General features: G+C 38.1%; 1 long non-coding RNA gene across 1 annotated transcript in view; it reads right to left on the reverse strand.

The window, feature by feature from the left end:
* The window catches only part of LOC109552929 (uncharacterized), a 33,068-nt gene extending 10,748 nt beyond the window's left edge, over positions 1-22,320 (reverse strand). Inside the window, exons 1-3 of the long non-coding RNA XR_004528767.2 lie at positions 22,156-22,320; positions 21,851-21,933; positions 18,111-18,285 (exon numbers count right to left, since the gene is read on the reverse strand). This is a non-coding gene — a long non-coding RNA (uncharacterized lncRNA). The remainder of the gene's footprint in view (positions 1-18,110; positions 18,286-21,850; positions 21,934-22,155) is intronic.
* Positions 22,321-25,691: the final 3,371 nt, after the last annotated feature.

Raw genomic sequence — 25,691 nt, forward strand, 5'->3', positions numbered from 1 at the left:
GCTTATCAAGGTCAGACAATGTAATCAGAGTTGCTAGGTAGGCAAGAAAGTCATAAGAAGAGGAACAAGTGGTACTGACATGCACGCAGAAAATCCAGGAAAGTCAAAATTTCACTTGATTTGTTGTCAACAGAAAGAGAAAGCATAAAATCAAGTATTGACCTATAAACCCCTAGAAATTTTTTCTGCTTTTAGAGAATTAGCCCAGTAGAGTCCTTCCAACACAGGGGGGAAAATACATAGATCGAAATATTTAACCTTGCCTTGAACAACTATGAAATAAAAGTGTTTATTTGAAGATTCATTTTCCTGTCACTTCGACTTGTGTTACGATGCCTAGGGCTTTAAAGTATTGGCCCACGGGAGGCCTTGAATTTGGATGCCTTAAGCCTCTATGGAAAACTTGAACCATTCTTTGAAAAAGGATTTTATTAGATATATACAATATTTTGATAAACATTTATGGAAATAAACATTACAGAATGTAAATAGCAGCACTCCTGAGCTAAAGTAAAAAGAAATGTTGTTAATCAATGGGAAAAGTAAATGCAATTTACTAGCTAAGCTATGACAATTAAAATATAAGTTCCATGCAGACAAAGATAATGTCAGTATTGTACATTATTGTATTTCTAATGCCTAGCACAATGTTTGGCCCATTGTAGAGGCTTAATAAATAATGTTTATAAAATAATTCAATAGAATAGTAGATGAAGAAACAGTCTTCCAAGTCCAAATAAAATATCCCCAGAAAACAGAAGACCAATTTGTCAGAAGGCACTTCTAGCGAGGTGAAACTCTCCTTTAAGAACAAATATTTCCCTTTGCTCTTAATATGCTTTCACCAAGGAACCATGTAGACTGTAATTAGTTCTCCTGAATTACCATGCTCAAAGGGATAGTAATTTATAACTGATTACAAGTTAATAAATTGGCTTTCTGACATAGATTAGTTCCACATCCCATGAGTCATAGGTTGTGTGAACAGGTCTTCCTAAGGTTTCTTCAGAAAGCTGAGCATGTAGGTTTTTACACTCAAGGAAATTTCACAGTTTCAGGCAGCAACCTGTAAGCCCTAAGGTAAATAGCCAGCCCACCGTACAATATCATAAAAAAATGTAATTTGTACCTTGTGGACACAACTTCCATCAGAAAAAGAATGTCTGTCATAATTCAGTGTCCTGATACATTTAGGGAACTTTAGTCAACTCTTATTTTCCTAAATTTCCACCGTACAAGGACTCAGTGAATATATACTTGATCATCAGTAAGACCTGTTAAAACATGGATTTTACTACAGTCTTCCCTTGAAGTTGACATTGTCCTAGGGGAAAAAAAATAGAATGTTTTTTTTTCATTATAAATTCCTGTTGAAATCTATCCTAATTGTATACATGCATGCATGCATGCAAACATTTATTCTTTCATTCAGCCACTATATTTGATGGCCTATGGACACTTAGTTAGCTTCTGTTATATTATTAAGTATACTGAGGTGAGGCGAATGTTGGTTAATGACAGTTTATTTGATAAATTCTAGCTAACTGTATTAGTTTGCTAGGGCTATCATAACAAAATACCACAGACACGGTAGCTTAAACAAACAGAACATTTTTGTCTCATAGCTCTGGAAGCTGGAAGTCCAAGATCAAGGTGCCAGCAGGGTTGGTTTCCTCTGAGGCCTCTCTTTTTGGCCTGCAAATGGCCACGCTCTTGCTGCCTCTTCAGTGGTCATCCCTGTGTACATGTGTATCCCTCGTGTCTCTTTTATGCGTCCAAATTTCCTCTTCTTATAAGTTTACCAGTCAAATTGGATTAGGGCCCACCTTAATAGCCTCATTTTAATGTAATCACCCCTTTTAAAGCCCTGTCTCCAAATACAGTCACATTCTGAGGTACTGGGTGTTAGGGCTTCAACACATGAATTGTGGAGCCGGGAGGGACACAATTCAGCTCATAACACTAACAGGATGCTGTATTAACACAAGATGATATAAAGTATTTATTGAAGATGTAAGCTTGGAGAAGCAGTGATAGAGGTACAAAGCAGAGTCATATCTGCATGATTTAGGTAGGAGAGAGAATAGAAATCAATGAAGGCAGACATGGTAGCATAAAAGATGAGTGTTGGAAGAAAATGACCAATAAGGGCAAAGTTAGCTCTGACTTAAATACCACAGTGTTCCCTGAAGGAACACTGGATCACCAAATGTGGATAGGTTTCCACCTTTGTTATATATAAACTAGACCATTTCCCAAGTACAAATGGAATTACCACAGAATTAATGAAGTTCAACTTCAGTGCCCCTCAAGGCTCTTTCCAGGGCCATGAATCTAATTTCATATTCACAACTTTGTATTATTTTCTTTAAGAGGATCTTGGACTCCACATAATCTGGATCTGTTCCTGATTGCAAATACTTTCAGCATTTTCAGAGGGAGACATTTGGGGTGTTTCCTGGGTTAAACGCTTAGAAATGGGTATTTACTTAGAACAAATAATAACTCGTATTATATAGAATGTGACTCTTGAGTAATAGGATTTCATTGCAATAGCAGTTACTACAATCTGCATTCTTGGGAATTTGAACCTTCAACTGACTTTTAGATCACAGATACTCAGAAATGTCCTGGTCATGTACTAGTCTGTCTCTCTGTATCTCTGTCTCTGGCTGTCTCTGTCTCACTCTCACTCTCTCTCTCACATACACACACACCATACACACATTTGTTTTTGTGTCAGCAACCCAATTTGGGCAACTATACTGCATAATTAATTTTAAAAGTAAATTGTGTATGTCTAATAACTGCAGTTGAAAATATAGTCTTTCCATTTTCCTTTCACGGGGAGCCATCCTTCTCTCATACAATTGGATTAACAATTCCCTGTAAGTTCCCCAGGTGGGCACATATCAAAGCCTAGCCCGTGTGACATTTCCTTATTTTGACATTAGCGATAAAACAATTTCTTTACTTTCTCTGAAAAAAAAAGTGTAAACATCTTAAATGATGCAAAATGCTACTGCCCAGTGGACCTTTCCAGAGCCGTTACATGTGGTGAGAACTGTTTTCATACTGTTCCCTTTAGAAGATTTTCTACATTTCATTTTGAGTTTTGCATGTAGCTCTTCCTGGCAACAACCTTAGAATTGAAGACAGAAAGGTAGTTCTTGGTTGGAAAGCAAAAGAAGAAAGTGAGATGAGATCCATGAAGCAAGACAGTTCAATTTGCCTAACAAAGCAAAATTCCCGAATTGAGTTACTCTTAAAGCACTGTGATCTGCCATGCTTCTTAAAACTCCTGGGTTATATCTAGCCCCACTCACACTATGGTAATTATCAGCTGCCACCACACAGAAGTGCTGCATTCCCTGCTACTCTTTTTTTTTTTTTTTTTCAAAATGTCAGCTTGTAATCTGAAGGAAAATTACAAACTCTACTTTTTTAGGAATGTTTAAAATAAACCCTCAAAGCACCAAGCCTGTTACAATTACTGTCCTGCTTTAAGGGAGAAATATCCCAGGTGGTATTTTATCTCTGTAGCATCTATTTCTGAAGTTTAGCCACAATGAAAGGAGCAATAGTGCCTTATATAATAGACCAATGCCATTTTTTCAAATAAGCCAAAACTTCTTTAAGAAGTTTTGAAGCTTTATTCTGGATAAACATAAACGACCTTAAGAATCATCACACTCATGCTACTTTAATGAAATATCACAGCATAAAAAGTTGCAGTATCAATCATCATTTGTATAATGCTGATAATAATGTGTAGAGGTTCACTTTTTCTTATTTAATAGGAATGTAAAACCTATACCAAGCGGAATGTTTTATGCTAATGGCAGCATTTCCAATTAAATTGTCAATATAAATTGCTTTGACATGCCATTATTCCTTATTTTAACAACAAATTTTACGCCATACACCTTAGAGCCGTTATATCATTCAACTTGTAAAAGAAAAATTAAATATCAGTCAAAACATAATAGAACTCTACTGAGAAAAGTTTTTAACATAACAATATCCACATGAGTTCAAGGCACCCAAGGTTTACAAGGAGAGTCTGCCCAGAATACTGAAAAGCCTTTAAATGATAGAAGCAAGTCACTGAGAAATCCATACATTCACCTTTCTTCATATATTTTAAGACCTAGATGAGTAGACTGAGGACTTGGAGGCAGAAGGTCTGGTTGTGGTCCTGGCTCAGCCATGAAGAGTCTGGATGATGCTAAGAAAATCTCTAGCCTCAGTTTCCAAAAATGAGGTTGCCTAAGGTCTCTTGTGACTCCAAATTTTTACAACAACAAGTTCCATAAAAGATGAAGAAAAACTAGGTCACTTCATGAATTCAATGCAATTCAAGACACAAGTTCCAATAATAGTTTCCTCCTATCCCTTATAAAATATGCCTCATCCCTATGTTTCTCCCCTGTTTATACATCCCAAAAGGAGAAAGAGTTTGAAAGGAAAAGCTGGGTTCATATATTCTAACTGCAATTCTCTGCTAGCTGTGTGACCTTGGACAACTTCTACAATTCCAGTTTCTTCATTTTAAAAAGCAGGATAATATTCTCTATCTTGTAGGGTAGGAATGATTATAGTTAGTATTTCTAATCCATCATTCATCGTTCCTTCAATCTAGTAGCATTCAATAACTTGTAGTTATTATATGTGTGTATATATGTATATATATAATATATATATATACATATACACACACACATATACATGCACTCATATGTAATACACACTCTACCAGCCTTGTAGAATATTGCCTCCAGCTCTAACCAGAAATGGGACTCAGTAATTCTCATGTCATTAAATCAAAATTAGAAATGCATGTAGCTGTGGTTCCATTCATAGTGCTATGATCAGATTGACACTCTAGTAAACCAGTGTAACATTAAAATTGTTTATTATCCTGTTCATTACCACTACCAAGAGCCTAGCATGAACATTATCTGTCTGACCAAGGTGCACTACCTCTAGCAGGTAGAATGGAGGTCTAGTCTGCCATTCCATAGCCAGTTTCAATAATTTAGAAAGGGAATTACATCATTTTTCTATAACAAATCAGAATAGTGCCAGGTTCGGTGCAGATTAGAATGCATCTGCTCCAGTTTCATCTCATTAGCTCACCCAGATTGTTTGATCTAGCCAACTATAGACCATAGGATGGAAAATACCTGCATATTTCAAATATAGATCCTGGCTCAGGTCTATGAAAAGTCTAAGAAAATTTTCTTCACCTTTGCTACTCCCACAGCCTAAATGATTTTATTACCTTGCTCTTTAATTTTGCCACCCAACTTCTCTTCAAAGCAGTCTGTGTTCACAGCTTTCAGTTCCTGAGTGTTCCTCAAAAAATCTGGCCGCCCCATACAGCTTTTCTGAATTGGTCCTTGGGTGATCATCAGTGATCTCCTATGGCCAAACCCAGCAGCCCTTTTCAGCTGCCATTTACTTCAAGCTTTCCCAGGAATTGGAAGCTCCTGTCGTATAGAATCCCTGCCCTCCACAGCTGCATTAACCCTGCACAATCATGGTTCTTCTGTCTTCCTGGCCTCCCTTCTCTTTCTCAGAAATTTTTTCCTCTCAACCCCCCAAATTTAGGGGGTTCCTAAATTTTCCTTATTCTTCTGTGATCCTTCAAAATTAATTTTATATATCCCAGCAGTTTTAACAATAAGTCCATGTGAGTGACTCCCAAATCTAAATCTCTAGCCCTACCCACTCTCTGAAATCCTCCATCCTTGAATCTCATCATGAGTCCAATTGTAATTCATTATCCCCCTCATGAGTCTGTTCCTAATACTATGTCCCCCAAGTTCTTTCAATATCACCCCCACCTTTGTGGTCACCCATGATCCAAATCTCTGCGTCTACCTGCTGTCATTCAAATTAGTTATTCTATGTCAATTCTCCATATCTTTCTAATATGTTTCCACCTCTCTCTTCCCACTACAGATGCCCTATTTCATGACACATGTAATATAAATTTGAAAGAGGACAAGAGTCCCCAATTCTAGTTGCTTTCCTCTTGAAGTTCTCTGACAAATAACCCTAAATTACACAGAAAACACATCTCTGATCATTTTCATTTCCTTGCTCAAACACCTTTTATAACACCATTTCTTTTAGATTAAGAACTAATCACTAGAATAGCTAGTATTTATTAAACATTTGCTTAATAGGTCCAAGGAAATATGTCAAACACTATACAGCAATTATCTCATTAACTATTATCATAGATGTGATTTTACAGTTGTTTGTGTGATTGTATTGACAATATAGCTGTCCAACAAGACCATAAACTCCATAAGGACAAGGACTTGAAAAACAGGCACTCAAGTACTATCTACTAATTGAATGAATGAATGAACGAAGCCCTCTTTGACCATCACAGCCAAGAAAGTACTCTTTTGTTCTCTGAAAGCACGTACCAATTCCTCATGTCCCTTAGCAAATTATATATTATCATTACTATCCCTGTGTTAAATGTGATGAATGGCAACAAATCAATTCTAGCTAGATGACTTCTATTCCTACTAAGGATCTGTGCTGAAATATTTCAGGTTCAGCACAAACAAACCTGGCAAAATTGGACACTAGGAATATGGTACTATGCAGTGGCACAGGAACAGTAACAATACAAATACTGTGCCTCCATATATGAACCCCGTATTTTGTGGAAATCTTTCTCCTGATGCCCTTCCTTAAGAAACTTAAGCAACTCTGAAGTAATAACCTTAACATTCAATCCAAGCATATGACCAGGTTACAACAGCCAGCCCATTCATTGTCTGGGTTAATTTATCTGATCTTCCTGACTGAGCAAGCTTTCCCATCCTCTGTCCCCTCCCTGTTCATCTCTCAAATTCTAGTCACTCTTCCTTGACCAAAGCTGAATTAATAAGTGTGCTCCCTTCCCAGAACCTTGAAGGGAGCTTGTTCAACCAACATTTCTTTTTTAATTCAGCACTTACTCAATAGAGCAATATAGCTCCCAACGTGAATCAGACACAAATCTTGACTTCAAATGACTTAAAGATTAAAGATGATAAAGCTAATGCTTAGGTAACTGTAATTCCAAGGAGAAAGGTATAGGTGACATAAGACATGGACAGCTAAATAGTGATGGAAATTCAAGGTAGGAATATATTAATTTCAGTTGAGAGGATCCCAGAAGACTTTACAGAGGATTTGTATATGATATGGTTTCTGAAAGATGAGTAAGATTTTGGTGTTCAGGGATGAGAAAAAGGATGTATTCCAACAGGAAGACAAAGATGTGGATGTCTGAAAAACCTTGGGATGTATGTAAGGAACATTAGGTAGCAGAATTTAATTGTAATAACTAATTGTATTATTCATGCTACATTTCTTTTGAAATATGCAATTATAATGATGGTTCTATTCTCACTTTTTAAAAATAAATAAATAAATAAATTTATTTATTTATTTTTGGCTGTGTTAGGTCTTTGTTGCTGCGCGGACTTTCTCTAGTTGCGGCGTTTCTCTAGAGCGGGGGCTACTGTTCGTTGTGGTGTGTGGGCTTCTCATTGTGGTGGCTTCTCTTGGTGCAGAGCATGGGCTGTAGATGCGCAGGCTTCAGTAGTTGTGACACGTGGGCACAGTACTTGTGGCTTGCGGGCTCTAGAGCGCAGGCTCAGTAGTTGTGGTGCACAGACTTAGTTGCTCAGCAGCATGTGGGATCTTCCCGGACCAGGGCTCAAACCCGTGTCCCCTGCATTGGCAGGCGGATTCTTAACCACTGCGCCACCAGGGAAGTCCCCTTACTTTTAAAAAGAAGAAAATAATTATTTATCTAGAGTCCACTGGGTTGTGAGTCACTCCATTGGTGAAGAGATATTTTTACTTTGATAATACCACTTTCTAAATATTAGTCACTGATCATTGTTTTTGTGTTCAGCAAGTCCACCCTCTTTGTCACACACTAAGGCCTAGGGATGTGGAAATGTCAAATTGTATTGAGCAAGAAGAGGATGAATTTTGCATAAATATTTAAATCTCAGACACAAATTCATAACTCTGGGCACTGTAGGCAACTGAGGTAATTGGAATCTCTCTAGGTCAATTTTTAGTCCAAATCTTGTTTTTAAAATAGTCTAAGAAAACTTGACTTTGGGGCTAAACATCTCTGAGTTGATATTTTGTTTTGTTTTCCCTATAGGGTGAGTTGTTATTTTAGTTGATTTTGGTTTAAGTTTTTCCCCCTTGGATATGTGCTATAAATCAGGCTTATGGTATTTTGCATTCCAGTGATGCCTTGTCTTAGCTGTACAACTGTTATCTCATCTAAATCCCACAGCTGTGTCACTTCCTAACGACCACCATCCCTGCAAGACAGCTGTTGCTCTTAATTGGCAGGAATAAAACAGATGAGCAATAATAAACTAGCCTGAGTGATATGCTACACAAAGAATCCATTTTTTTCCAACTATTTGAAACTAGAAAAGGCAGGGCAGGAGCCCCCATCAGAAATACAGGGAGTCCTTTGGTCTCCCATCCAGTATTTTACAACTGAAATTGCATAGAGCCAAGCTGCCTCTTGGCCAGTCCAAATGAGAGTCCCACCCACAAAAACACTGCAAAGTAATTTGAAATCTCTAGCAAATTTTCCTGATGAGTTGCCAAAGAAGAATTCTGTCATAAATCACAGTGAAGCTTCTTAAAATCTACTTTTTCAATCTAATCTTCCACAGCACACGTCACTGCAGCTACCCCAGTATCTAATAACTTGCTACTCAGAGTGCATTGGCACACCAGCAGCATTGGCATCACCTGGGAGCTTGTTTAAAAACACACACGCTTGTTTAAAAACCCACTTCAGACCTATTGAATCAGAATCTGTATATTAACGAGACCCTAGGTGGTTTATGTGCACACAGTACTTCATAAAACATTGCTTTTGTCTATTGGTTCTCACACTTTAGTGTGTATATAAGAATTGCCTAAAGATGCTATTGTGGTGCAGATTCTTGGGCCTTACTTCAAGAGTCTGAATCAGTAAGTCAGATATTTGGGTACCACTATGGTTTGATAACCAAAAGCTCAGATAGTCTAAGGACCACACTTTGATCTTAGTATGTGAAAACTAAAGATCTCATTATCTCACCCTGCACTGTTTTTTCTCAGTCTCCTTCCTTCTGGATTATCTTTTCCTCTTCACTTTTTAATGTAAGGCAATCTAGCGTGTCAGAACTTGTGTGTGTGTTTGTTACTCTCTTATAATTGTCCCCTAAGTAATCTCTCTATAACTGTTTTTCTCTTCCTCCATGTTGCCAGCCTTGTGGTCTTCTAAGTGTATCATCCCCTCACTCAAATTTTCTCAATCTTTATACAATGAAAAGTACTACAAAGCTCAAGTCAGAATAAGATACTCATAGCCTTAGAACTCTTTTAGGTGACTCTGTTGCTTAAGACTTATCAAAGGTATGGGAGCCAAAGAAAAAGTGGTGACTAATCTTTTAAAGAATAATAGAACAGTTTATTTGTTTTAGCCTCCCTTCCCCTATGACTACTGAATCAGGGTAAAAGTTAAATGTTCAGTTCAAGGTTAAGCAAGTAGAAGAGGTGTAAACAAAACAAAACAAAACAGGAATACAGAGAGTGGTGATGAAGACATGCCCCTGACAATGAGATAGACAGATAAATGCAAGGAGGGGCTGAGGTTTCAGAGAAAGAGCACTGGACCTGGAGTCATAGGATGTAAATTCAAATTCTTTGTCCAGTCTTCATAAGCACTGTGGCTTTGAGCATAAAATAAATAACCTCCAGAGATTTCAGGTTCTTCCCTATAAAATGTAAATAACACCTGTGCTACCTGCCTCACAAGGCATTTGCAAGGTCCAATGATCCTGGATCCAATCAAGTCTTAAATAAGGTACTGATTGCATAAACACTTGCTGAATGAATCAGGTTGATGCTATAGATATAAAGGAATGAATAGGGTATAGTCCTACTTTCAAGGAGACCACTATCTAATGATGATTGCAAATATACAGACAACAATTAAATGAATGAACATTTTGCTAAAATACAAGTAAGCTACTGAAGGAACCCTGAGGGATGAACACATTTTAAAAAGGGGGTCAGAGGTGCCCATCATGAATTTGCAAGTTCTTTCTGGTATTACATTACAGTTCTCTATACCATGCTAATATTCAGATTAATTCTGCTGGAATAATGATAAATATTGATGATAATAACAACAACATTTTGAATTAATCCAACAAAACTTTTGTATTATTAGTATCATTATTTTTGTATTATTATTGTTGGGGGAAAAAATGTGCTAGTAAGTGGGAAGTGTTACAGTTTGATGAGGAAAGGGTAAGACAAATTCAGAGTGGTTGAGAAGTATTTTCCCATTTCCCTGCACTCAGAGATGTCAACATCAGTGAACGTTTAGCATTCGCTTAGGCTTCATTCCAAAGTAAAAAAATACTGTCTCCCATTAGATTGTAAACTCTCATTATAAGCAAAGGGATTGTCTGTTTTGTTCATTACTGTGTCACCAGTGACTAGAATGTTACCTGGTACATCAGTGGAGCTCAATAAGTATTTGTCTCATGAATGAATGAAAGAATAGGTTCTGTATGAAGCTAATGACTGGCCGGTTACACATGCATACATGTTCTATTCTGTATGTGAACAGTATATTTGAAGACAATACATGGCATTCTGGGTTCCAAATATGGACTAACTTTTACAAATTATGAACATTTCCAAATTAGGATTTGTAATTAAAACAGTGAATCCTTATCTAGCTATAATTCAAAGGTAAAGAGAACTAGAATTTTAAGTCTCTCTTGCTAAAGGTATTTACTGAACGATGAGTATTTTAATTGCCTTCATATATATCTCTTCCCATTTTTTCCAGAGTTCTGGTTATATACAAAGTTAAATAACATTTCAAAGATGAATTTCTGTGACTTTTCATTCTTAACACATTTCTCTAAGTAATAGTTTTTCTTGACTTTTCATATATTGCATTATGTAACTTCCAGAGTCACTCTCATCTACAGAATGGAGGTGTTGGGCAAGATGATAATAGGGGCCTCTCTCTCCCAACTCCAATATTATATGTATCCTGTACTTCTTCTACTTTAAAAAAAAAAATCATATTTTTAAAAGGCTCTGGAGAGCAAACAGCTTAAGTAGGCACTTGAGTAAGTGTGCAATTGTTTTCTATCTTTCATCTTAATTTTATGTAGCTTTCATTTTGTTTAAAAAAAAGAAGAAGAAGAAGAGAAAACTACAAAACAGATTTTCTTTAAAAGAAAAGGTTATTGTAACTACTTTGGATGGAGGGGAGATAGTTGTACATAATGGCAAAAATGAAATATAGGTGAATATAATGCCATACCTATAATTATATTATAAGTACTCCCCGTTATCTGTTATTAAAGAGAACCTTCTCTTTGGACCTCAATTTAAAGGATACTTTATTTCATATGACTTCTCTCAATTTGACTACTCCCCAAAGTCCAAAGATACTCATGTAAGAGAATAGTCATAAAATTAAGGCAGTTATTATTTCCTCTTTTCAGAAACAAGCTTAACCCAGAAATCTTGTCATAGAAAATTTTCAGAGAAAAGTCAAATAACCACAATTACACCCACCCACAATCACCCCCCACAAAAAAAATTTAAAACTCTAATGCAAAATAGTATTTCTAAAATCTTCCACAAAATCTCGGTATATAACAGGGAAATAATTTATGACAAGAGAGTAGTTTCCAGTCCTCAGCAGAGCTCTTAGGTCTGAGGTGTCAAGCATAGAACATGGTAGATTGTCTGCAAAGATGGCTAGCAACAATTCCTTCCATTCCTTCCATTGATTTCCCCCTCTCTTTGAATCTGAGGTGGGTTGCGACTTGTCTGAACAATAGAATGGGATAAAAGTGAGAGTTCTGGCGTTAAGAAGCCTGACAGCTTCCACTTTCCCCCTCCTGAATCCTGAGCCACCAAGTAAGAAGTCAACTGTCCCACAGAGAGAGGCCTCATGGAGAGAGGCCCTGGAGGATGTAAGGGAAAGAGGACCATCTAGACCTCAGCCTTTTCTTCTACTTCAGCTAAAGCCACCTGGGATCTTCCAGCCCCAGCAGAGCCATCCCAACCAAATCACGTGAAACAGAAAGAGCTGCCCCACAAAGCCCTGCTCAAATAGCAGAATCATGAGCAAATAATTGAAATAACCAATAACTAAAACAAAGAAATAAAAAGCTAAAACAGTAGGTAAAAAAGTCGGTCAATATTACAGTTGTTCATTCAGTGAAGTGTAGTAAACAACTATATCCCAATCCTTGGGATACTGGCTGGGAACAAAGGACTGAATAGAATGCCTGCCTTCAAAGTACCCACACCCAGTGGCAGTGACACTCACCTAAACAAACCACTGGCAGGGAGTGAGAAGAGCTGCATTAGAGGCACACTCCTGGTGCTATGGACATACTAAGCAGTTACCCTCCAGGGAAGAGCCAAAGAGGAGGTGATATTTCAGTGCTGTTTTGAAAGCTGAGTATGAGTTTCCCAAGCCAGGATGTGTGGCTGAGAAGGGAGGTACATTCCAGGGAATCAGTTTCATTTGTGCAGGAAGTTTAAGCTTCTTAAAGCCTGAACTACACGTATTGGGTTTGTGAGTATCACCTGCTAAGAGATTCATCATTTTCCAGACTTAGATAAACAAAAGTGTATTCTTCTTTGTGGTAAAAACTTGTTTGTTGGTTGCGTAAACTCTCACTCTTTCTCCAACTTCGTGACCTATAAGTGACTAAGAGAAAGAAATCCATGTGACAACTGGACAGACTGTTAAAAAACAAAAATGTGCATGCTCTCTTTCTCTCTCTCTTATATTGCTCTAAACAATTGTTAAATAAAGGAGATTGCTTGATTTATCTTTGTTCAAAAACAATTCCCAGTATTCTTAATTGGAGGTATAGAAGCATTTTGCTGTTTATTATGGAAGGGGAAAAATTTTTCTCTGACATATGTGATTTTAAAGGTCAAACATACAAAACATCTTTTACTAAAGTAGGTAAGCTAGTTTATAGCTCATATTCAGTAGTAGGTAACCTGGAAGATGAAGAAAACTAGAACTGGGAAAAACTAGTTGGCCTCATAGGTTGCTAGAATGTTTACGGACATTTGTTTCCACTTCGTATTAATTCTTTGTGTATTCGCAACTGCAACGTCCAAGTTTTTGAAGGCAGCTGCAATCCAGAAGCTACTGAAAAACTTAGGTGCCAAAACCCACCCTTTTGGAAATGAGTACTTTTTCTCCTCTTTTCACACCTTACCGTACCTATTTTCTTATTTCTCAGAGTTGAGACATGAGGATCATGTGGGTTCAGAGAATTCACAACCTAGTTGGGTACCTCTTGGAAAGAACCATTGGTCTTGAAGGGAGCATACTGTTTAAAGTCTGGTGCTAAGTGCTTTATAGGTATTACCTCACTTCATTTCAAAACCCCTCTGTGTTAGGTGTTAAAATCCCCATTTTACAGATGAAGAAACTAAGGCTCAGAAAGATGATTAATTATGTTTCCCAGGAATCATGTCTATCTGATTCCAAATTCTATGCTCTTACATTCTGTGCTTCAGTTTCTCTCTAAGGACTTGTGAGATTCATTTTACTTCTAGAATACTGGTTAAATCTTCACTCAAAAAAAAAAGAAACATTTTTAACAAAGTCATTGTTGGGCATAAAAGAATACGCAACATTTGACCTGTGCTTTAAGATGACTAGAGTATGTGATGAAAATGATCAAAAGCATATAATATAGAGGAGGCAGGGAATCAAATAGAAATAGCATGACTTTTAAATTCTATTTAAATCCCAGTTTTGGCTCTTGCTAGTCTGTGAACCATTTATTTAGGCTCTCTGAGCCACAGTTTCCTGGATTATAATAAAAATATTAACACTTGCTACATCTTTTAGGTTATTAGGTTACTAAATTATGTAATTTATGTAAAAGCACTTAGCACAATGCTGCTTCATTTTTGGTACTCAGAAATGTCAGCTTTTTTCCTTCGCTGCAGAAACTGGCAAAAGAATGTAGTTGTCCAATATTGTCACATGCAAGTAAAGATCTCTGGTTTGAAAAGTGAGAAAGAAATGAAAGATCAGGAAATCTTTTCTATAGTCATAAAAATATTTTCTAGCAATGGTTGAAGAAGGACACTTATTTTCAGATATGCTGAGACCGTATTGAAACATCATGTTGAAAGCAGTAAGAGAGTGTGTTAATGGATAAGGGAGTTAGATGGGTGGGGTTGGCTTAGGCGAGAAGACTGAGGGGAACAGGCAGGCCTGGTCAGTGCTCCGGACAGTGAAAAGGAAAATGTGCAACAAGTTAAAACAACACATCCCCCCCGCTTGGCCAGAGTGGGACCAGCTCCCTCATCAGCACCACCCAGCAGGCCAGAGCAGCTACCTGCTTACCCAGGCTACAGCACTAATGTATATTCATTGCATGCCTGCTACTAGGTCAGGCACTGTGCTGGACAATGCAAAATCATGGTGAACCAAACCAGGCTGAATAGGCCTGGGATGATATGAGTTTCTGTTCATTGAGTGGGTGGAGGTGAGTCATGAAAAACTGGTTAACCTATGACATTGATCCCTGAAGTATGACATTCATGCAGTTTCTTACACAGAAGCCAGGAAGGAGAATATAGTCCCTCTCTAAGAGATGACAGGTTTTGAGCATTTATTATGTGCAGGCATTATCCTCAGGGCTCTATGTCCATTCCCTCATTTAATACCCACAACAAGTCTATCAAGTAGGTACTGTTCACTCCCTATTTTATAGATGTTTAAACCATGGCTTAGAGACATTCAGTGACTTGCCAAAGCTGCAAGTCCTGGAACTGGGATCTGATCTCAGAATCCCTAATTCCAGAGTCTGAACTTCTGGTGAAAAACCCAAGACTGGTTTTAATACTCTGATGAGATTTGTCTGTTTTAATTGCATCTGTTTCCTCTGAAAGGATTCTTTATCTTTTTATTCAGAAATCAAGAATTAGCTACCAACTCTTGCTTAAAGTGTTGGTCAGTGACAGAATGGTATAACAGAATCTGTGTTCTCTTTCACACCTTAATTTATAAAGGTCTTTTGGCAAGGTCAGCATACTTTTTTCACATGCACACTCCTTTGCTACTCTGTATAAAGGCATTTGTAAATTATGCTAGTTATCTTTAGAAAACTTAAAATTGCTCTCTGGCATTTATATAATCAGCAAGAGATAATCAGATGATATTTTTTTTTTAAACAATGAGCCACTTCCTGTTCATTAACTTATTATGTTTATTTATGGCATAAAACCCATTTTCTCTGTTGAAGGTCACCTGTGGGTTAGTATGGAGGATTTCTTTCCTCCTATTTAAACCACTTTACCAGTTTTTGGCATTTGTATGACTGTTGATTAATTATGGCCCTGTCTCAATCATTCATGGAAGAAATAATAACCTATGCGTCCTTTTACCAGCCATTGCGTTATTCGTAGCTTAAGAAAATGATACAAAAATTCTAAGTTCTTACATATTCTTGTAAATAGATAATCCATAACTATGCTGTGTACACCCGCTCATCTCAGAGAAAGGCACAGTGTTTAAAGTCACAAGCTACCTGACATCAGAGGCCCAGAAGAGTTAAAAGACTCAGAGTCACATATCCAACTTGTGGTTGTATTTGTTTGGGAACCAGAGCCTTCCTAAATACCATTCCAATGGCCTCACACTGCCTCCCCCTTTCTACACTGAACTTGTTGGCATTTCCACAGGAGAAACAGCCATTTCCTTTATTAGCCTATAGCGAAAGGCCATACATTTCATTCCAGTTGCATCTAATATAATAAACTGAGGGAACTCTAGACACCTTCCCATCCCAATGTGAAAGAGCTTTTTGCCCATTTCAGAGAATTTTGCTGGGGTTTGATGCCCTACATCCATTTTCTTTCCATTTGACAATGGTATTCTGAGTTTTGTTCAAGTGTAAGATCCTCTCTCATTCAATCAATGTACTTCAAGAGGAAATTGATCCCTCCCTTGCTTCAGGGATAGGCCTAGAATGGCTTCAGCCAATCAAGAGGTCCTATTCCCATGTCCATACTGATTGATTAGACATGAGACTGTGACTCAGTGCAGATCAATAACATGTAAGGAGACGTTTGATGGAGGCCTCTAAAAAAAGATCCCTTGCTCATCCACTGACACACTTTTCTTGATGGATATAAATAAGGACACTTATGACCTCCAGAAACACTGACAGCCATCTGGCATTGTGAGAAGCCAGCTATGGTTGAACTGCTAGATCCAGCCTTATCTATTCAATATTTGTGCCTTTACAGTCCCAGAAGCCAGTAATTCTTTGTTACCTTAGCTGTTGAGTCATGTTCTCTGTCATTTACAATGAAAAGATACATCCATAACCTTGACCACAATTAAGCAATAACCATGCCACCATGCTGCATTATGAAATCGCACTATGGGGACTTCCCTGGTGGTGCAGTGGTTAAGAATCCGCCTGCCAATACAGGGGACACAGGTTCGAGCCCTTGTCCAGGAAGATTCCACATGCCATGGAGCAACTAAGCCAGTGCGCCACAACTACTGAGCCTGCACTCTATAGCCCGCAAGCCACAACTGCTGAGCCCGCCAACCACACCTATTGAAGCCCACACACCTAGAGCCTATACTCGGCAAGAAAGAGAAGCCACCGCAATGAGAAGCCCATGCACTTCATCGAAGAGTAGGCGCTGCTCGCCACAGCTAGAGAAAGCCCACAAGCAGCAACAAAGACCCAACACAGCCAAAAATAAATAAATAAATTTACTTTTAAAAAAAAGAAAAAGAAAGAAATCTCACTATGTACTTTCCTCATCTGTTGAATTCTCCCTGCCTTTTATAGAGGATTCTTTGCCCAGCTCATCTGGCAGATGGCAAATACTGCCAATGTGAGATAATTGTGTACCTGTTGGAAGACCATACTCAGTATCAGGCCAGAAAATTGTGCTCTAGAAGGATAAAACAGAAAAACTCTATAGAGATTTTTTTTCCACTGATGTTTAGACTATTTGAAACTAAAATAAGAAAGGCCATAAAATATCTGGCTCATATCATCTGTTGGACACTTCCTTTTGGATTTGTGCTTTCTGGAAGGTTTAAATTCATTAACATTAATAGTTAATTATAACTTTTGGGTTTTTTAACTTAAGAGAATTCAGGAATTAAGCAGCAACTAAATTAAATCATGCTAAGTATAAAAAATCGTACATTTTATGATTCATATAAATCATATATTCGGTATGTGTCATATATAATCCCATAATCGTAAACTGTTGCTTGTCTTCCCTGGGTTCCAGAAACAAATAAAATGAACTATACTAAGAAGCTTATTAAGGAACTTTAGAATTTTCGGTCTTCTAAAAACACCATCTTGCTTTCTATTGTCCTCATATGGTTATAGGCTAATTATATTCATATTTCAGTCCTCTCTATGAGCAATAACCTGCCAGCATTCAGAGGAGATCTTATCAGCTACTAGGCAGAAACGTGGGGAGGAGGTCTGCTTATACTGGCATCTATATCTATACTGATTCTACTTTCCCTCTCCTCTTGCACACCCTTTTTCTCTACTGTCAGAAACACTGCACACAAGTCTGCCAAGGAAACCATCCTAATCTGAAACTGTGGATCCCATCTTGTTTTTTTATTTGCTTAACCCAGAGATGACTGTAAGAACCAGCCCTAGTGTCTCCTCCACGCTTGCCTCCCAGATCACTTTGAGGAAGCATTGCAACTTTTATTATTATATCCAACTTTGAACACTCACAGCCTTGGTCTTCAGCAATGATTTCTACATTACCAACTAATTTCTGTCCTTTTCCCTCATTATAAAAAACATCCTTTGTCCCCCAGTTGAATAAACTCCCATCTTTTTCATTTTTTTATCACCTTCATCACAGTCATTTATCACCTATATCACTGGACACATCCATCTACATTACTCTAAGCCCTTTTATCATAACAATTCTAAGGATTATCAAATTTAAGTTAAATTTTGGTGTCCCTTTACACTGACCTTTTTGTGGAGTTCCAGGGCCTAGGAATGTTGGGAGAGCTGATAAGGATATTGCAGATTGAGTTTGACGAAAATAAACACATACAAGTTGCCATCCTCATATCATTCAACTGTGTGTTTTGATAGAAGTGGCCTTCATAATCACTATCAGTTGAACTTTGGGGATTTCTTTTTCCTTTAAAAAAAAAAAGCATAGAAATAATCAACAATCATGTCTGCTCTTGCAACACTCTCAAGCAACACTCTCAAGTTCCTAGCTATTTGTAATTTAACAGATAGTTATAGAAATTTCCTACTAAAATGCAGAGACACACTACCTGGAGGTGGTGAGGGCAGTGCAAGGGGACGAGCCCTCAAGCAATAAATTTAATTTAAAAAATAGGTCAGATGACACGCAAACAAGAATTATTTAACCAAGAAAAACTTTTGAGCATCGGCAGATGGCCGATACAGTCGATATCGGCTGATACAGTCGACCTCCATATCCATGGCTTCCGCATCCATAGATTCAACCAACAACAAATCAAAAATATTCAGAAAAAGAGAATTCCAGAAAGTTCCCTAAAGCAAAACTTTAACATAGCATTTACATTGTATTGACAAGTATTTACATTATATCATGTATTATAAGTAATCTAGAGATGATTTAAAGTATACAGGAGAATGTGCGTAGCTTATATGCAAATACTATGCCTTTTTATATAAGGAGCTTGAGCATCCACAAATTTTGGTATCTGCGGGGGATCCTGGAACCAATTCCTTGTGGATACTGAGGGCCAACTGTGTTTCCATTCTCAAATGCCACATTATCACATTATGGAAATATAGGTGTGTCTGTGTGGCTGGATGCCTTCTGGGAAGAGAATTCTCTTCCAGTGAGCATACTCCATGGGAAATCAAATTAAAATCACCCCATTCATATTTCATGGCTTAAGAAGTCTTACTGATGACCAGTCTCTCCCAGAATAATTCAAGTCCCCCTGCCATGTTTCCAAAGTACTCTGCTTTTATTATCAAGTCACTCACTAGATCATTTGTTCAGGGTTTATCTCCTCAACAAGAGATGAGCCCTGTGAATGCAGCCATCACATTTGTCGTGTCCAATACTGCATTCAAAACACCTACCGTGGTGCCTGGCACATAGAAGTTGCTTAATCAACATTGGAAAAAGCAGAGGTAGGGTGGGGGGGAGAAAAGAAGAGAGAGGGGGAAAGGTTGGTTCTTTGCCTCATATATTAGTTTTTTGTAGCTATACACCAAATCACCCCAAAAATAGCAGCTTAAAACAACACACATTTATTATCTCACAGTTTCTGTGAGTTACACATCTGGATATGGCTAAGTCCTCCCGCTCAGAGTCTCTCACAAGACTACAGTCAAAGTATCAGTCATATCACGGTTCAACTGGGGCTGGATCTACCTCCAAGCTTACTCAGTAGTTGTTGGCAGGATTGGTTCCTTGCAGGTTGTTAGACTAAGGGCCTCTATGACTAGTTTGCTATTGGCCAGAGGCTGCCCACACTTACCTTCTTGCCACATGGGCCTCTCCATGGGGCAGCTCACAACATGGCAGCTGGCTTCATCAGAGTGAATGAGATAGCCAGAGAGCAGCAGTTAGACGGAAGTCACAGGTTTATAACCTAGTCTCAGAAGTGATATCCCATTACTGTTGCTATATTCTAGTTGTTAGAAGCCAGTCATTAAGCCCAGCCCATGCTAGAGAAGAGGGGGTTACATAAGGACATGCATACCAGGACTTGGGAATAATTGAGGACCATCTTAGAAAGCTACTTAGCACACTTAAGCAAGGAATCCAAATAAGACGAGTTGACCAAAAAAATCTCCTGTTTGATAGGATTGGGCTAATTCAGACTATTGTATCCCTCTCCACAATAGGGAAAATTATTCAATATGGCAATAATAAATCTATTTGGCAAATGTATATTAAAGCAATTATTATACACTCAAATGCCACCTGACTTAAAGGTATCCTTTGGAAGTGGTTATAACAAACCTGACTTGTATCTCAAGCAAACCTTTTCTACTACATCTGAGAAATTGAAATGGTCAGACTTTGGTAACTGAAGGAAATCTGGACAGAAGACACACATTCCAGTAGGAAGCAAGTGTGTTTGTTACATCCTCCATATTTCTCCTGACCCACAAGACATGCTGTGTGGTCTGTAAGAGAAAAACATGTACATGTAGGCAGAAGTCCTGAATAAACCAAGAAAACTATTTGTGGGTGGCTTAAAAATGGGTGGGTCTCTTTCAAGGGATTGGGTGTGCCACAATCTTGACCAGCAAGTACATGCTAATGGATCCATCTACAGCTCTGTAGTCTAATTCCTGCATTCCAAACAAGCAACCAGGATATTATTATATACACCCTAGTCTTAAAATCGTTTTAGATCATTGCTCCTTTTCATTCTGTCTGGAACCTGTCAGGTATTTAGATGGGGCCAAAACAAGCAGTTATGTGCAAGTCCTTAAAAACTCTCTGATGGTTTAGCTCTTTAATTATTAAGTTTCTTCAGAGGCTTTAAGCCAGAGAAAAAAGAATTAGAGCCAGTTACTGTGTGTTGGTGTGGCCCTGAAAATCCTTTGGCTGCTGTAGAGGTGCTTGGAGTTATCCTGAAAGCTTTATCATAATCCAATCATCCTCCCAAATTTGGAGTTGCTTTTATTCAGGCACATTCAGAGGTCAGCCTATAATCCAATGTCACTGCAAAGAGAAAAGGCCTGATCTTTTTAAACCCCAAACTAAACCCCCAACCTAGTAATTCATGCAGAGCATAAGGACCGTGAGATGCTATAAAACAAAATCCAACATCCCAAATAATCTCTCAGGATTTCCACTAACACATTTGCTGTTTACAAAGGCTAAACTGTATTCAAACAGTTTATGCCACACTATCCATGAGACTGCATCATGGCATGTACAGAAGAGAAAGTGTTATTATTTTACTAAGAATCTTGGTTTCTGAAGTGTCCGTCTTATCCATGATCATTGCCGCTATGCAACAGCATCCTTTTATATGCTCTGCACTCAGAGGAGCAACATCACTGATAAATCACAATGTGACCGCCAAGCTGTTAACTCAATGACTCTGGGTGAAGTTCCTATTGGGTGGAAGCATCTGTAAAAAGCTGCTTGACAACAACAGTACAAACCAGCCTCTCAGATGAAAAGGTCCCTTTTTCAAGTACCGATTTGAGGAGGGTAGACTCCATTCTATGGAAAACAGTCTTTCAGGAACCAGCTTATTCTTTACTCAAACGTAGATGCTGACAATCTATTTTCAAAGAAACATGCATTTATTGTCTCATTCTATTTTTTCCCTCATAGAGAAGACCTAAGGCATATTAAAAATAAGTAAGCAAAAAATAAAGGACTACTTGATTTATATTCAGTAATGCACATTCAAATTTTGAGCCCCCAAGGAATACTTTAGAAGGGGCCCTGCCAACTACCCTCCAATTACATATTTTCTCCTATTTCATAAACTCTTTATCCACCCTGGGAAGATCGCCTTTCTGTGGGATTCAAAGAATCAAAAACATCCACATGTATGCACACAAACCAAGTTGTGAAAACACAGGCAGGATGCTGTGGAAATCTACAGCTATTTAGAAACTATTACCAAGTAAAACCCTTAGTATAGAAAGTTAGGATACAACTTATTCATAATTTCTAAGCCTCAGTTTATTCATCTATAAATGGGTATAGTAACACTAACCTCTTAGAGCTGTTGAGAGAAGTCAAGAAGATCAAGTGTGTGTAGCACATGACTCAATTCATCTCCACCACTTCACATCCGTACTACAAAACAGAGTGAAACAGAGTGATGTGTTAGAGAACTCACAGGCGCTGTAGTCAGGAAGAGCTGATTAGAATCTGGTTCTGTCACTTACTATTTCTATAAACTTGAATAATTTACCTAACCTCCCTGGACCTTGGTATTCTTGTCTGTAGATTGGGGATAATCATTCCTACCCAGTTGGGTTTGTGGGAGAATCAGGGCTAAAGAAGTAAGAAGCTTACCTTCTGCCTGCCATGTAGAAGATGCTCAATGAAAGTAACCTCTTTATGGCCAGTAACATGATTCCATTTGCCGCTCAGTTGGGATAGAAATTCTGAAGTCATGAAGGCAGCACTTCAGCTGTCCCCAGGTTATTTCATTCTCTTTTGTTCATGTGACACTGAGCAGTTCAGGGAAACTGACAAAATGAGAATACCCAAACTTATCCCATGGTCTGGATCCAGGAAGTGTCAAACCTCTGAATCTGAGAACATTCTTGCTGGGGTAAGATGACAATGGCTTTCCAGACAGCAGTGATACCTGCTCATCACCATTAAATACATAGAGAAAATGTTCCCATGCTTCCCCAGATAATTATTGAGTGCATAGGATGGGCTCAGAATTACGCCATAGTTTTAAGAATAGTATCACTGCTTGTTTTCTTCTCAAGAAAAGGTGACAACAGCATCTGTATCCATTTCCATAGCATCTCTTTCTCCTTTTATGGCTCTAGCAAGATAATGATAAAAATAATAATACCACGTCCTGGTCGGGATTATATTGAACCAATTACTTTTGGCTATAAACATCAAATCATAAGAGCCATGCCACGGCCTCCAGGGACCTCAGTGTGCAATAGATATGATCTTCTTCGGATGTCTACATGAGGACATCCCTTAGAGGATATCCCGGAGTCTGTTTGCATTTCCATGGGAGTGAGACAAGCCCAAATAATCAGTTGAGAGTATCCTATCTACTCAACAAGAATGGACAAAGAATAGAGAAACTTGGCTTAGTATAATATAATTCACGTCTCTGGGTTACTATTCAAAATCCTTAAATGTTGCAAATGAATGTCAAAATGGTGCTCCTCAGAAATGTTCAGGCAAAGTGCTCTGTTTGTAAGCATCTGAAAGCTTAGTTTCCTCATGTGATCGATGAGAATAATGAACTTATTACCATCAAAGTGAATGATCTTTATAATAAATAGGGCCCAATAAAACCACATATTAGTATTGTTCTCATTGTCATCATTTATTGACACAGAGATTAAAAGCTGCTGGATCTATTCGTATAATTCACATTAGTACAGAGCCTTGAATGCCAGGTTTAGGGGGTTAGATTGTGTCCAATCACAATAGATAGTTTTTTGTCTTGTTTTGCTTGTTTTTAACAGAGGATTATATTCTTTTGACTGAGTTTTTAGCAAGATTAGCAATAGTAGGCAGAAAGGAATGGTGAGAATAGAGAAGGGGCATGAAGGCTGAGAGATCAGAAAAGAAGCTTTTAAAAGAATCTCTTGTTTTATTTCTCTAGAGAAGCCAGCCCTTAGTGCAGCTTGTGACTGTGGTGCCAGAATTTCATTCAGAATTCACATGCAACGTACTGAGCCACTTCATTAGCCTCCCTACGTGCCACACTTCTCATTAGTCAGGGAACTAACCCACTCCAGTGTCAAAGGGTGGCCAAATGGCAAGCAGAAGGGGCCGAGGAACTGTGACAAGGGCGTGCAGCTACCCAAGGTATAGGACGTCACTGCTGAGAAGCGACAGCCGTACCGTCCAACCTGGTCTGCAGCAAGCAGAAAAAGAACAGCATCTTTGGAGCAAATGAAGCCTGAAGACCATGAGGTGAACAGGCAGTGTCACATGCAGGAGGTACAACCAGGAACAGCAGAGAGTCATTCGAGGGCTGGGCACTCAGCGGGGGTGACACAGAGCACAGGGTGTGCTTCAGTCTTCTCAGTGACACTTATCCACATGAATGGACACACCATCTGTGGTGGCATTTTTACTGTCACTGTATTGCTTTGGCTTTTTTTTTTTAATATGAGAAGGAAAGATCTATATATAGTCTAGATATAGATATATAAACACACATACATACACACACACCACAAATTGTGCTTTGCAAAATACAGATTTAATGCCTCCACTGAAGTCTGCAAAGCATTTTTTCTTGAATTTATAGCTGATTCCCTTGTCAAGGACTCATCTGCTTTCATAACTTGGTGGAATATTTTCAGATCACAGTTTATTCTTTTGTTTTCAGAACCACTTCATTACATACATCAGTGAGGTGGCATGTTTTTACTTTCTGTACTCAACAGAAGCTGAATTTTTAATAAAGAGAAATTGGAAAAGTAGAGCACTATTAAAAAATACAGAATTCTTCTCCTGATTGGGCTCTGGTGTTTCCTCACCCAATCATAGGAATCGTCTTTTGCAAAGGAAAAGATTTTGGTGTCTCTTGGGGCAAATTTAGCAACTACCAGAGTTGCAAAAGCCAAATAAATATGTGATCCTGTTGAAACACAAAAATCAAAATGGCACTTGTTACCCTCTCTTAAAAAGCTCACTTCTGTACTGATAGCTAGATGATTCATCTTGAAAACAGATGATGTAAACTTGAGGTATCAATAAATACAGTATAGTACTGTGAAAAAACAAAAAAACTCACTTCTGCTAAAATACTGCACCAGCCATTTGCCAACCTTTGGCAGATAAACGTGACATTTCCATTGCCACATAGACAGTAGCAACTTTACCAAATATTCTAAGGTTCTTGGTGGTATCATAACACTTCGTGACATGACACTCCATCTCCCCGGCCTTTATTATGCAGTAGCAACTCTGAACACTCATTAAATATATATGTCACTGCCTATGTTTTCTAGTCCTATAGATTTGTTTTATGAATAGAAAAATACCAGAGAAAGTTCTCCAAAGCTTTGTTTCTTCAGAGAAGTGCCTCTCTTTAAAATAAAATCATAAAATAAAAGAGAAAAATCTTGCTAGAATAATCTGATCGTACTAACCTAATTGCCTTTCTTGTGAGATCTGAGTAATCTTAGGAATATGGTTAATGCCTTTATGTTTGCTCAATCTTGATAATGCTGATTTATCTTGACTATTTTATCAAGGTTCCTAGTCTTGCCTCACAGGACATGCTCTCCAATTTAATGGGAAACTGTCTTAGACAGTGGAACTGATTTTCAGCCCTCTAATCGTTTGCCATAATGAGATGGAAGCCAAGAAACTAAAACCCAATCAAGGAGATTTTATTTCAAGAAAATTTTGCAGATGTCCCATTTCAGTCTCAAGGAAGACTCTGGTATCATCATTGCTGTTATCACTAACAATGATGATAATTGTGCACCAGCTACCACTTTGAAATAGTAAACATGTTTGCTGATAGCTGTGTTTCTCTTGGACCAGCCATTCATTAATTTATTCAATCAACAGATATTTCTTGAATGACTATTATGTGCCAGGTATTGTTCTAAATGCTAGGGGCACAGAGATTAATAAATTACCATCCCTTCCTTTGAGTTGCTAATAGTTTAGGACAAAAAATAATGCCATGGACATTTATAGCATAGATCAGTGCTATAAAATGTGTATCCAAAGTGCTCCATTTAAAAGGAGGGGACAAGCAGTTGGTCATGATTGCTGGGAAGGCTTCACAGAGCAGGTAACAGTTTCATATTCGAGGTGAGGATGGAATGGTAAATGGGGAGGCAGAACATTCATTCTTTCATTCAACAAATATTTACTGA

The sequence above is a fragment of the Tursiops truncatus genome, chromosome 11, assembly GCF_011762595.2.
Source record: "Tursiops truncatus isolate mTurTru1 chromosome 11, mTurTru1.mat.Y, whole genome shotgun sequence".
Taxonomy (NCBI): Eukaryota; Metazoa; Chordata; class Mammalia; order Artiodactyla; family Delphinidae; genus Tursiops; species Tursiops truncatus.